Below are 10,190 nucleotides of genomic sequence, written 5' to 3'. Positions count from 1 at the left end.
AGTGGAGAAAGACAGAAAGAGAGAGTAAGGAGTGGAGAAAGACAGAAAGAGAGAGTAAGGAGTGGAGAAAGAAGAGAGAGAGTAAGGAGTGGAGAAAAAGAGAGTAAGGAGTGGGGAAAGACAGAAAGAGAGAGTAAGGAGTGGAGAAAGACAGAAAGAGAGAGTAAGGAGTGGAGAAAGACAGAAAGAGAGAGTAAGGAGTGGAGAAAGACAGAAAGAGAGAGTAAGGAGTGGAGAAAGACAGAGAGAGAGAGTAAGGAGTGGAGAAAGACAGAGTAAGTAGTGGAGAAAGACAGAGAGAGAAAAACAGAGTAAGGAGTGGAGAAAGACAGAGAGAGAGAGTTATACTACTAATTTAAAATGTACATTGTAGACCCCAATCAATAGAGTTATGTGACACTGTAGACATACACAGTAAAGTAAAAACAAATTCTCCTGGCCAGTACGGGTATCGAACCCGCGACCTTCGCGTTATTAGCACGACGCTCTAACCAACTGAGCTAACCGGCCTTGATAATGCTCACTTTACGGATTACAGACAGAAAGAGAGAGTAAGGAGTGGAGAAAGACAGAAAGAGAGAGTAAGGAGTGGAGAAAGACAGAGAGAGAGAGTAAGGAGTGGAGAAAGACATAAAGAGAGAGTAAGGAGTGGAGATAGACAGAAAGAGAGAGTAAGGAGTGGAGAAAGCGAGAGTAAGGAGTGGAGAAAGAGAGAGTATGGAGTGAGGAAAGAGAGAGTAAGGAGTGGAGAAAGACAGAGAGAGAGAGTAAGGAGTGGAGAAAGACAGAAAGAGAGAGTAAGGAGTGGAGAAAGACAGAAAGAGAGAGTAAGGAGTGGAGAAAGACAGAAAGAGAGAGTAAGGAGTGGAGAAAGACAGGGAGAGAGATTAATGAGTGGAGAAGGACAGAAAGAGAGAGTAAGGAGGAGAAAAGAGAGCAATGATGGAGAAACAGATATAGAGTTAAGGAGGAGAAAGACAGAAAGAGATAGTAAGGAGGAGAAAGACAGAAAGAGAGATAAGGATAGGAGAAAGAGATATATGAGTGGAGAAAGAGAGATAAGGAATGGAGAAAGAGAGAGTAAGGAGTGGAGAAAGACAGAAAGAGAGAGTAAGGAGGAGAAAGACAGAGCGAGAGAGTAAGGATGGAGAAAGACAGAAAGAGAGAGTAAGAAGTGGAGAAAGACAGAGAGAGAGAGAGTATGATGTGGAGAAAGACAGAGTAAGTAGTGGAGAAAGACAGAGAGAGAAAACAGAGTAAGGAGTGGAGAAAGACAGAGAGAGAGTTATACTACTAATTTAAAATGTACATTGTAGACCCCCCAATCAATAGAGTTATGTGACACTGTAGACATACACAGTAAAGTAAAAACAAATTCTCCTGGCCAGTACGGGTATCGAACCCGCGACCTTCGCGTTATTAGCACGACGCTCTAACCAACTGAGCTAACCGGCCTTGATAATGCTCACTTTACGGATTACAGACAGAAAGAGAGAGGCGAGTGGAGAAAGACAGCAGCAGAGAGAACAGAGAGAGAGAGTTTACGGATTACAGACAGAAAGAGAGAGTAAGGAGTGGAGAAAGACAGAAAGAGAGAGTAAGGAGTGGAGAAAGACAGAAAGAGAGAGTAAGGAGTGGAGAAAGACAGAAAGACAGAAAGAGAGTAAGGAGGGAGAAAGACAGAAAGAGAGAGTAAGGAGTGGAGAAATACAGAAAAGAGAGAGTAAGAAGTGGAGAAAGACAGAGAGAGAGAGTAAGGAGAGAAGGAGAAAGACAGAGTAAGTAGTGGAGAAAGACAGAGAGAGAAAAACAGAGTAAGGAGGGAGAAAGACAGAGAGAGAGTTATACTACTAATTTAAAATGTACATTGTAGACCCCAATCAATAGAGTTATGTGACACTGTAGACATACACAGTAAAGTAAAAACAAATTCTCCTGGCCAGTACGGGTATCGAACCCGCGACCTTCGCGTTATTAGCACGAACGCTCTAACCAACTGAGCTAACCGGCCTTGATAATGCTCACTTTACGGATTACAGACAGAAAGAGAGAGTAAGGAGTGGAGAAAGACAGAAAGAGAGAGTAAGGAGAGGAGAAAGACAGAGAGAGAGAGTAAGGAGTGGAGAAAGACATAAAGAGAGAGTAAGGAGTGGAGAAAGACAGAAAGAGAGAGTAAGGAGTGGAGAAAGCGAGAGTAAGAGTAAAAGAGAGAGTGGAGAAAAGAGAGAGTAAGGAGTGAGAAAGACAGAGAGAGAGTAAGGAGTGGAGAAAGACAGAAAGAGAGAGAGTAAGGAGTGGAGAAAGAGAGAGGAGAAAAAAGACAGAAAGAGAGAGTAAGGAGTGGGGAAAAAGACAGAAAGAGAGAGTAAGGAGGGAGAAAGACAGAAAGAGTAAGGAGTGGAGAAAGAGAGTAGGAGTAGAAAGAGAGAGTAAGAGGAAAAGAGAGAGTAAGGAGGGTGGAGAAAGACAGAGAGAGAGAGTAAGGAGTGGAGAAAGACAGAAAGAGAGAGTAAGGAGTGGAGAAAGACAGAAAGAGAGAGTAAGGATGGAGAAAGACAGAAAGAGAGAGTAAGGAGTGGAGAAAGACAGGGAGAGAGATTTAATGAGTGGAGAAGGACAGAAAGAGAGAGTAAGGAGTGGAGAAAGACAGAAAGAGAGAGTAAGGAGTGGAGAAAGACAGAAAGAGAGAGTAAGGAGTGGAGAAAGACGAGAGTAAGGAGTGGAGAAAGAGAGAGTATGGAGTGAGGAAGAGAGAGTAAGGAGTGGAGAAAGACAGAGAGAGAGAGTAAGGAGTGGAGAAAGACAGAAAGAGAGAGTAAGGAGTGGAGAAAGAGAGAGTAAGGAGTGGAGAAAAAGAGAGTAAGGAGTGGGGAAAGACAGAAAGAGAGAGTAAGGAGTGGAGAAAGACAGAAAGAGAGAGTAAGGAGTGGAGAAAGACAGAAAGAGAGAGTAAGGAGTGGAGAAAGACAGAAAGAGAGAGTAAGGAGTGGAGAAAGCGAGAGTAAGGAGTGGAGAAAGAGAGAGTAAGGAGTGAGGAAAGAGAGAGTAAGGAGTGGAGAAAGACAGAGAGAGAGAGTAAGGAGTGGAGAAAGACAGAAAGAGAGAGTAAGGAGTGGAGAAAGACAGAAAGAGAGAGTAAGGAGTGGAGAAAGACAGAAAGAGAGAGTAAGGAGTGGAGAAAGACAGAGAGAGAGATTAAGGAGTGGAGAAGGACAGAAAGAGAGAGTAAGGAGTGGAGAAAGACAGAAAGAGAGAGTAAGGAGTGGAGAAAGACAGAAGAGAGTAAAGGTGGAGAAGAGTAAGGGTGGAAAAGAGAGGCAAGGAATGGAGAAAAGAGAGAGTAAGGGTGGAGAAAAGACAGAAGAGAGAGTAAGGAGTGGAGAAAGACAGAAGAGAGAGTAAGGAGTGGAAAGACAGAAAGAGAGAAGTAAGAAGTGGAGAAGGATGAGAGAAAGTAAAGGTAGAGAAAGACAGAAGTAGAAGTAGTGGGAGAGAAAGACAGAAGAGAAAAAAACAGAGTAAGGAGTGGAGAAAGACAGAGAGAGTTATACTACTAATTTAAAAATGTACATTGTAGACCCCAATCAATAGAGTTATGTGACACTGTAGACATACACAGTAAAGTAAAAACAAATTCTCCTGGCCAGTACGTGGTATCGAACCCACGACCTTACAAGTCGTACAGGCACGACGCTCTAACCAACTGAGCTAACGGCCTTGATAATGCTCACTTTACGGATTACAGAGACAGAAAGAGAGAGTAAGGAGTGGAGAAAGAGAAAGAGAGAGTAAGGAGTGGAGAAAGACAGAGAGAGAGAGTAAGGAGGGAGAAAGACAGAAAGAGAGAGTAAGGAGTGGAGAAAGACAGAGAGAGAGTAAGGAGGGAGAAAGACATGACATACGATGACATCACATATACATACGATGATACATCGTTTACATTTACGATTTTTATTGCTAACGTTGTCATACGATTTATTAACATCAAGACATACGATGATTATTCATCATATTATTACATGCTATTTTTATTGTCACGTTCATATTATAGAAAGAGAGAGTAAGGAGTGGAGAAAGACAGAAAGAGAGAGTAAGGAGTGGAGAAAGACAGAAAGAGAGAGTAAGGAGTGGAGAAAGCGAGAGTAAGGAGTGGAGAAAGAGAGAGTAAGGAGTGAGGAAAGAGAGAGTAAGGAGTGGAGAAAGACAGAGAGAGAGAGTAAGGAGTGGAGAAAGACAGAAAGAGAGAGTAAGGAGTGGAGAAAGACAGAAAGAGAGAGTAAGGAGTGGAGAAAGACAGAAAGAGAGAGTAAGGAGTGGAGAAAGACAGGGAGAGAGATTAATGAGTGGAGAAGGACAGAAAGAGAGAGTAAGGAGTGGAGAAAGACAGAAAGAGAGAGTAAGGAGTGGAGAAAGACAGAGAGAGAGTAAGGAGTGGAGAAAGACAGAAAGAGAGAGTAAGGAGTGGAGAAAGACAGAAAGAGAGAGTAAGGAGTGGAGAAAGACGAGAGTAAGGAGTGGAGAAAGAGAGAGTAAGGAGTGAGAAAGAGAGAGTAAGGAGTGGAGAAAGACAGAGAGAGAGAGTAAGGAGTGGAGAAAGACAGAAAGAGAGAGTAAGGAGTGGAGAAAGAGAGAGTAAGGAGTGGAGAAAGAGAGAGTAAGGAGTGGAGAAAGACAGAAAGAGAGAGTAAGGAGTGGAGAAAGACAGAAAGAGAGAGTAAGGAGTGGAGAAAGACAGAAAGAGAGAGTAAGGAGTGGAGAAAGACAGAAAGAGAGAGTAAGGAGTGGAGAAAGCGAGAGTAAGGAGTGGAGAAAGAGAGAGTAAGGAGTGAGGAAAGAGAGAGTAAGGAGTGGAGAAAGACAGAGAGAGAGAGTAAGGAGTGGAGAAAGACAGAAAGAGAGAGTAAGGAGTGGAGAAAGACAGAAAGAGAGAGTAAGGAGTGGAGAAAGACAGAAAGAGAGAGTAAGGAGTGGAGAAAGACAGAGAGAGAGAGTAAGGAGTGGAGAAAGACAGAAAGAGAGAGTAAGGAGTGGAGAAAGACAGAAAGAGTGATATATCATATATATTGCTTTTTCATAATGATGGGAGAAAATATCATATTATATATAAGGAGTGGAGAAAGAGATAAGGAGGAGAAAAGATATAAGGATGGGTGAAAGACAGAAACAGAGAGCATGATGGACACACGTTGTTTACATATGTACATTTATTGCTCAATCATGTCATTATTGATGTACGACGATACAATATTATTACGGCTTTTATTGTCATCAGACATACATATTAACACATTTATTACTCACATGCGCTACGGAGAAAGACAGAGAGAGAAAACAGAGTATGAGTGGAGAAAGACAGAGAGAGAGAGCTATACTACTAATTTAAATGTACATTGTAGACCCTAATCAATAGAGTTATGTGTGACACTGTAGACATACACAGTAAAGTAAAAACAAATTCTCCTGGCCAGTACGGGTATCGAACCCGCGACCTTCGCGTTATTAGCACGACGCTCTAACCAACTGAGCTAACCCGGCCTTGATAATGCTCACTTTACGGATTACAGACAGAAAGAGAGAGTAAGGAGTGGAGAAAGACAGAAAGAGAGAGTAAGGAGTGGAGAAAGACAGAGAGAGAGAGTAAGGAGTGGAGAAAGACAGAAAGAGAGAGTAAGGAGTGGAGAAAGACAGAAAGAGAGTAAGGAGTGGAGAAAAAGAGAGTAAGGAGTGGAGAAAGACAGAAAGAGAGTGAGGAAAGAGAGAGTAAGGGGAGTGGAGAAAGACAGAAAGAGAGTAAGGAGTGGAGAAAGACAGAAAGAGAGAGTAAGAGTGAGAAAGACAGAAAGAGAGAGTAAGGAGTGGAGAAAGACAGAGAGAGTAAGAGTGGAGAAAGAGAGAGTAAGGAGTGAGAAAGACAGAAAGAGAGAGTAAGGAGTGGAGAAAGACATAAAAGAGAGAGTAAGGAGTGAGAAAGACAGAAAGAGAGAGTAAGGAGGGAGAAAGACAGAAAGAGTGGAGAAGAGAGTAAGGAGTGAGGAAAGAGAGTAAGGAGTGGAAAAAGACAGAGAGAGAGATTAAGGAGTGGAGAAAGACAGAAAGAGAGAGTAAGGAGTGGAGAAAGACAGAAGAGAGAGTAAGGAGTGGAGAAAGACAGAAAGAGAGAGTAAGGGAGTGGAGAAAGACAGGGAGAGAGATTAATGAGTGGAGAAAGACAGAAAGAGAGAGTAAGGAGTGGAGAAAGAGAGGCAGGAGAAAGAGAGAGTAAGGAGTGAGAAGAAAGAGAGAGTAAGGAGTGAGAAAGACAGAGAGAGAGAGTAAGGAGGAGAGAAAGACAGAAAGAGAGAGTAAGGAGTGGAGAAAGACATAAAGAGAGAGTAAAGAGTGGAGAAAGACAGAAAGAGAGAGTAAGGAGTGGAAAAAGACAGGGAGTGGAGAAAAAGATTAATGGAGGGAGAAGGACAGAAAGAGAGAGTAAGGAGTGGAGAAAGACAGAAAGAGAGAGTAAGGAGTGGAGAAAGACAGAAAGAGAGAGTAAGGAGTGGAGAAAGACAGAAAGAGAGAGTAAGGAGTGGAGAAAGCGAGAGTAAGGAGTGGAGAAAGAGAGAGTAAGGAGTGAGGAAAGAGAGAGTAAGGAGTGGAGAAAGACAGAGAGAGAGAGTAAGGAGTGGAGAAAGACAGAAAGAGAGAGTAAGGAGTGGAGAAAGACAGAAAGAGAGAGTAAGGAGTGGAGAAAGACAGAAAGAGAGAGTAAGGAGTGGAGAAAGACAGGGAGAGAGATTAATGAGTGGAGAAGGACAGAAAGAGAGAGTAAGGAGTGGAGAAAGACAGAAAGAGAGAGTAAGGAGTGGAGAAAGACAGAGAGAGAGTAAGGAGTGGAGAAAGACAGAAAGAGAGAGTAAGGAGTGGAGAAAGACAGAAAGAGAGAGTAAGGAGTGGAGAAAGAGAGAGTAAGGAGTGGAGAAAGAGAGAGTAAGGAGTGGAGAAAGACAGAAAGAGAGAGTAAGGGGAGTGGAGAAAGACAGAACGAGAGAGTAAGGAGTGGAGAAAGACAGAAAGAGAGAGTAAGAAGTGGAGAAAGACAGAGAGAGAGAGAGTAAGGAGTGGAGAAAGACAGAGTAAGTAGTGGAGAAAGACAGAGAGAGAAAACAGATTTTTATTGAGAAAGACAGAGAGAGAGAGTATACTACTAATTTAAAATGTACATTGTAGACCCCAATCAATAGAGTTATGTGACACTGTAGACATACACAGTAAAGTAAAAACAAATTCTTCCTGGCCAGTACGGGTATCGAACCCGCGACCTTCTTCGTTATTAGCACAACGCTCTTACCAACTGAGCTAACCGCCTTGATAATGCTCACTACGGATTACAGACAGAAAGAGAGAGTAAGGAGTGGAGAAAGACAGAAAGAGAGAGTAAGGAGTGGGAGAAAGACAGAGAGAGAGAGTAAGGAGTGGAGAAAGACATAAAGAGAGAGTAAGGAGGAGATAGACAGAAAGAGAGAGTAAGGAGTGGAGAAAGCGAGAGTAAGGAGTGGAGAAAGAGAGAGTATGGAGTGAGGAAAGAGAGAGTAAGGAGTGGAGAAAGACAGAGAGAGAGAGTAAGGAGTGGAGAAAGACAGAAAGAGAGAGTAAGGAGTGGAGAAAGACAGAAAGAGAGAGTAAGGAGTGGAGAAAGACAGAAAGAGAGAGTAAGGAGTGGAGAAAGACAGAAAGAGAGAGTAAGGAGTGGAGAAAGACGAGAGTAAGGAGTGGAGAAAGAGAGAGTAAGGAGTGAGAGAAAGAGAGAGTAAGGAGTGGAGAAAGACAGAGAGAGAGAGTAAGGAGTGGAGAAAGACAGAAAGAGAGAGTAAGGAGTGGAGAAAGACAGAGAGTAAGGAGTGGAGAAAGAAGAGAGTAAGGAGTGGAGAAAGACAGAAAGAGAGAGTAAGGAGTGGAGAAAGACAGAAAGAGAGAGTAAGGAGTGGAGAAAGACAGAAAGAGAGAGTAAGGAGTGGAGAAAGACAGAAAGAGAGAGTAAGGAGTGGAGAAAGAGAGAGTAAGGAGTGGAGAAAGAGAGAGTAAGGAGTGGAGAAAGACAGAAGAGAGAGTAAGGAGTGGAGAAAGACAGAAAGAGAGAGTAAGGAGTGGAGAAAGACAGAAAGAGAGAGTAAGGAGTGGAGAAAGACAGAAAGAGAGAGTAAGGAGTGGAGAAAGACAGAGAGAGAGATTAAGGAGTGGAGAAAGACAGAAAGAGAGAGTAAGGAGTGGAGAAAGACAGAAAGAGAGAGTAAGGAGTGGAGAAAGACAGAGAGAGAGTAAGGAGTGGAGAAAGACAGAAAGAGAGAGTAAGGAGTGGAGAAAGACAGAAAGAGAGAGTAAGGAGTGGAGAAAGAGAGAGTAAGGAGTGGAGAAAGAGAGAGTAAGGAGTGGAGAAAGAGAGAGAGTAAGGAGTGGAGAAAGACAGAAAGAGAGAGTAAGGAGTGGAGAAAGACAGAAAGAGAGAGTAACATTTGTCATTGATATACGATGACAATGTAGACCAGAGTATATACGTGGAGAAAGACAGAGAGAGAAAAAAATATGATAGAAAAAGACAGAGAGAGAGAGTTATACTAGTAATTTAAATGTACATTGACCTAATTGAGTTATGTGACAGAGACATACACAGTAAAGTAAAAACAAATTCTCCTGGCCAGTACGGGTATCAAACCCGCGACCTTCGCTATTAGCACGACGCCTAACCAACTGAGCTAACTGCCTTTGATAATGCTCACTTCACGGATTACAGACAGAAAGAGAGAGTAAGGAGTGGAGAAAGCAGAGAGTAAGGAGTGGAGAAAGACAGAGAGAGAGAGTAAGGAAAGGAGAAAGCGAGAGTAACATAAAGAGAAGTATTGAGTGAGATAGACAGAAAGAGAGTAAGGAGTGGAGAAAGACAGAGAGAGAGAGTAAGGGAGGGAGAAAGACAGAAAAAGAGAGAGTAAGGAGTGGAGAAAGACATAAAGAGAGAGTAAGAGTGAGTAAGGAGAAAGACAGAAAGAGAGAGTAAGGAGTGGAGAAAGACAGAAAGAGGAGAAAGACAGAGAGAGAAAACAGAGTAAGGAGGGAAAAGACAGAGAGAGAGAGATTAATGAGTGGAGAACACTGTAGACATACACAGTAAAGTAAAAACAAATTCTCCTGGCCAGTACGGGTATCGAACCCGCGACCTTCGCGTTATTAGCACGACGCTCTAACCAACTGAGCTAACCGGCCTTGATAATGCTCACTTTACGGATTACAGACAGAAAGAGAGAGTAAGGAGTGGAGAAAGACAGAAAGAGAGAGTAAGGAGTGGAGAAAGACAGAGAGAGAGAGTAAGGAGTGGAGAAAGACATAAAGAGAGAGTAAGGAGTGGAGATAGACAGAAAGAGAGAGTAAGGAGTGGAGAAAGCGAGAGTAAGGAGTGGAGAAAGAGAGAGTATGGAGTGAGGAAAGAGAGAGTAAGGAGTGGAGAAAGACAGAGAGAGAGAGTAAGGAGTGGAGAAAGACAGAAAGAGAGAGTAAGGAGTGGAGAAAGAGAGAGTAAGGAGTGGAGAAAAAGAGAGTAAGGAGTGGGGAAAGACAGAAAGAGAGAGTAAGGAGTGGAGAAAGACAGAAAGAGAGAGTAAGGAGTGGAGAAAGACATAAAGAGAGAGTAAGGAGTGGAGAAAGACAGAAAGAGAGAGTAAGGAGTGGAGAAAGCGAGAGTAAGGAGTGGAGAAAGAGAGAGTAAGGAGTGAGGAAAGAGAGAGTAAGGAGTGGAGAAAGACAGAGAGAGAGAGTAAGGAGTGGAGAAAGACAGAAAGAGAGAGTAAGGAGTGGAGAAAGACAGAAAGAGAGAGTAAGGAGTGGAGAAAGACAGAAAGAGAGAGTAAGGAGTGGAGAAAGACAGGGAGAGAGATTAATGAGTGGAGAAGGACAGAAAGAGAGAGTAAGGAGTGGAGAAAGACAGAAAGAGAGAGTAAGGAGTGGAGAAAGACAGAGAGAGAGAGTAAGGAGTGGAGAAAGACGAGAGTAAGGAGTGGAGAAAGAGAGAGTAAGGAGTGAGAAAGAGAGAGTAAGGAGTGGAGAAAGACAGAAAGAGAGAGTAAGGAGTGGAGAAAGACAGAAAGAGAGAGTAAGGAGTGGAGAAAGACAGAGAGAGAGTAAGGAGTGGAGAAAGACGAGAGTAAGGAGTGGAGAAAGACAGA

General features: G+C 42.9%; 5 non-coding genes across 5 annotated transcripts; all 5 read right to left on the bottom strand.

Moving 5' to 3' along the window:
• Positions 1 to 436: 436 nt before the first annotated feature.
• On the bottom strand, positions 437 to 510 carry trnai-aau. Its single transcript has one exon. It is a non-coding gene; the product is annotated as a tRNA-Ile (tRNA).
• An 871-nt stretch (positions 511 to 1,381) lies between these two features.
• trnai-aau lies at positions 1,382 to 1,455 on the bottom strand. The gene has a single exon. It is a non-coding gene; the product is annotated as a tRNA-Ile (tRNA).
• A 481-nt stretch (positions 1,456 to 1,936) lies between these two features.
• On the bottom strand, positions 1,937 to 2,011 carry trnai-aau. Its single transcript has one exon. It is a non-coding gene; the product is annotated as a tRNA-Ile (tRNA).
• Positions 2,012 to 5,461: 3,450 nt separating this feature from the next.
• Positions 5,462 to 5,536, bottom strand: trnai-aau. Its single transcript has one exon. It is a non-coding gene; the product is annotated as a tRNA-Ile (tRNA).
• Positions 5,537 to 9,160: 3,624 nt separating this feature from the next.
• Positions 9,161 to 9,234, bottom strand: trnai-aau. The gene has a single exon. It is a non-coding gene; the product is annotated as a tRNA-Ile (tRNA).
• Positions 9,235 to 10,190: the final 956 nt, after the last annotated feature.

This window comes from Oncorhynchus gorbuscha, unplaced genomic scaffold (genome assembly GCF_021184085.1).
Source record: "Oncorhynchus gorbuscha isolate QuinsamMale2020 ecotype Even-year unplaced genomic scaffold, OgorEven_v1.0 Un_scaffold_11107, whole genome shotgun sequence".
Lineage (NCBI taxonomy): Eukaryota > Metazoa > Chordata > Actinopteri > Salmoniformes > Salmonidae > Oncorhynchus > Oncorhynchus gorbuscha.
This window is presented reverse-complemented; position numbering and strand designations above follow the sequence as displayed.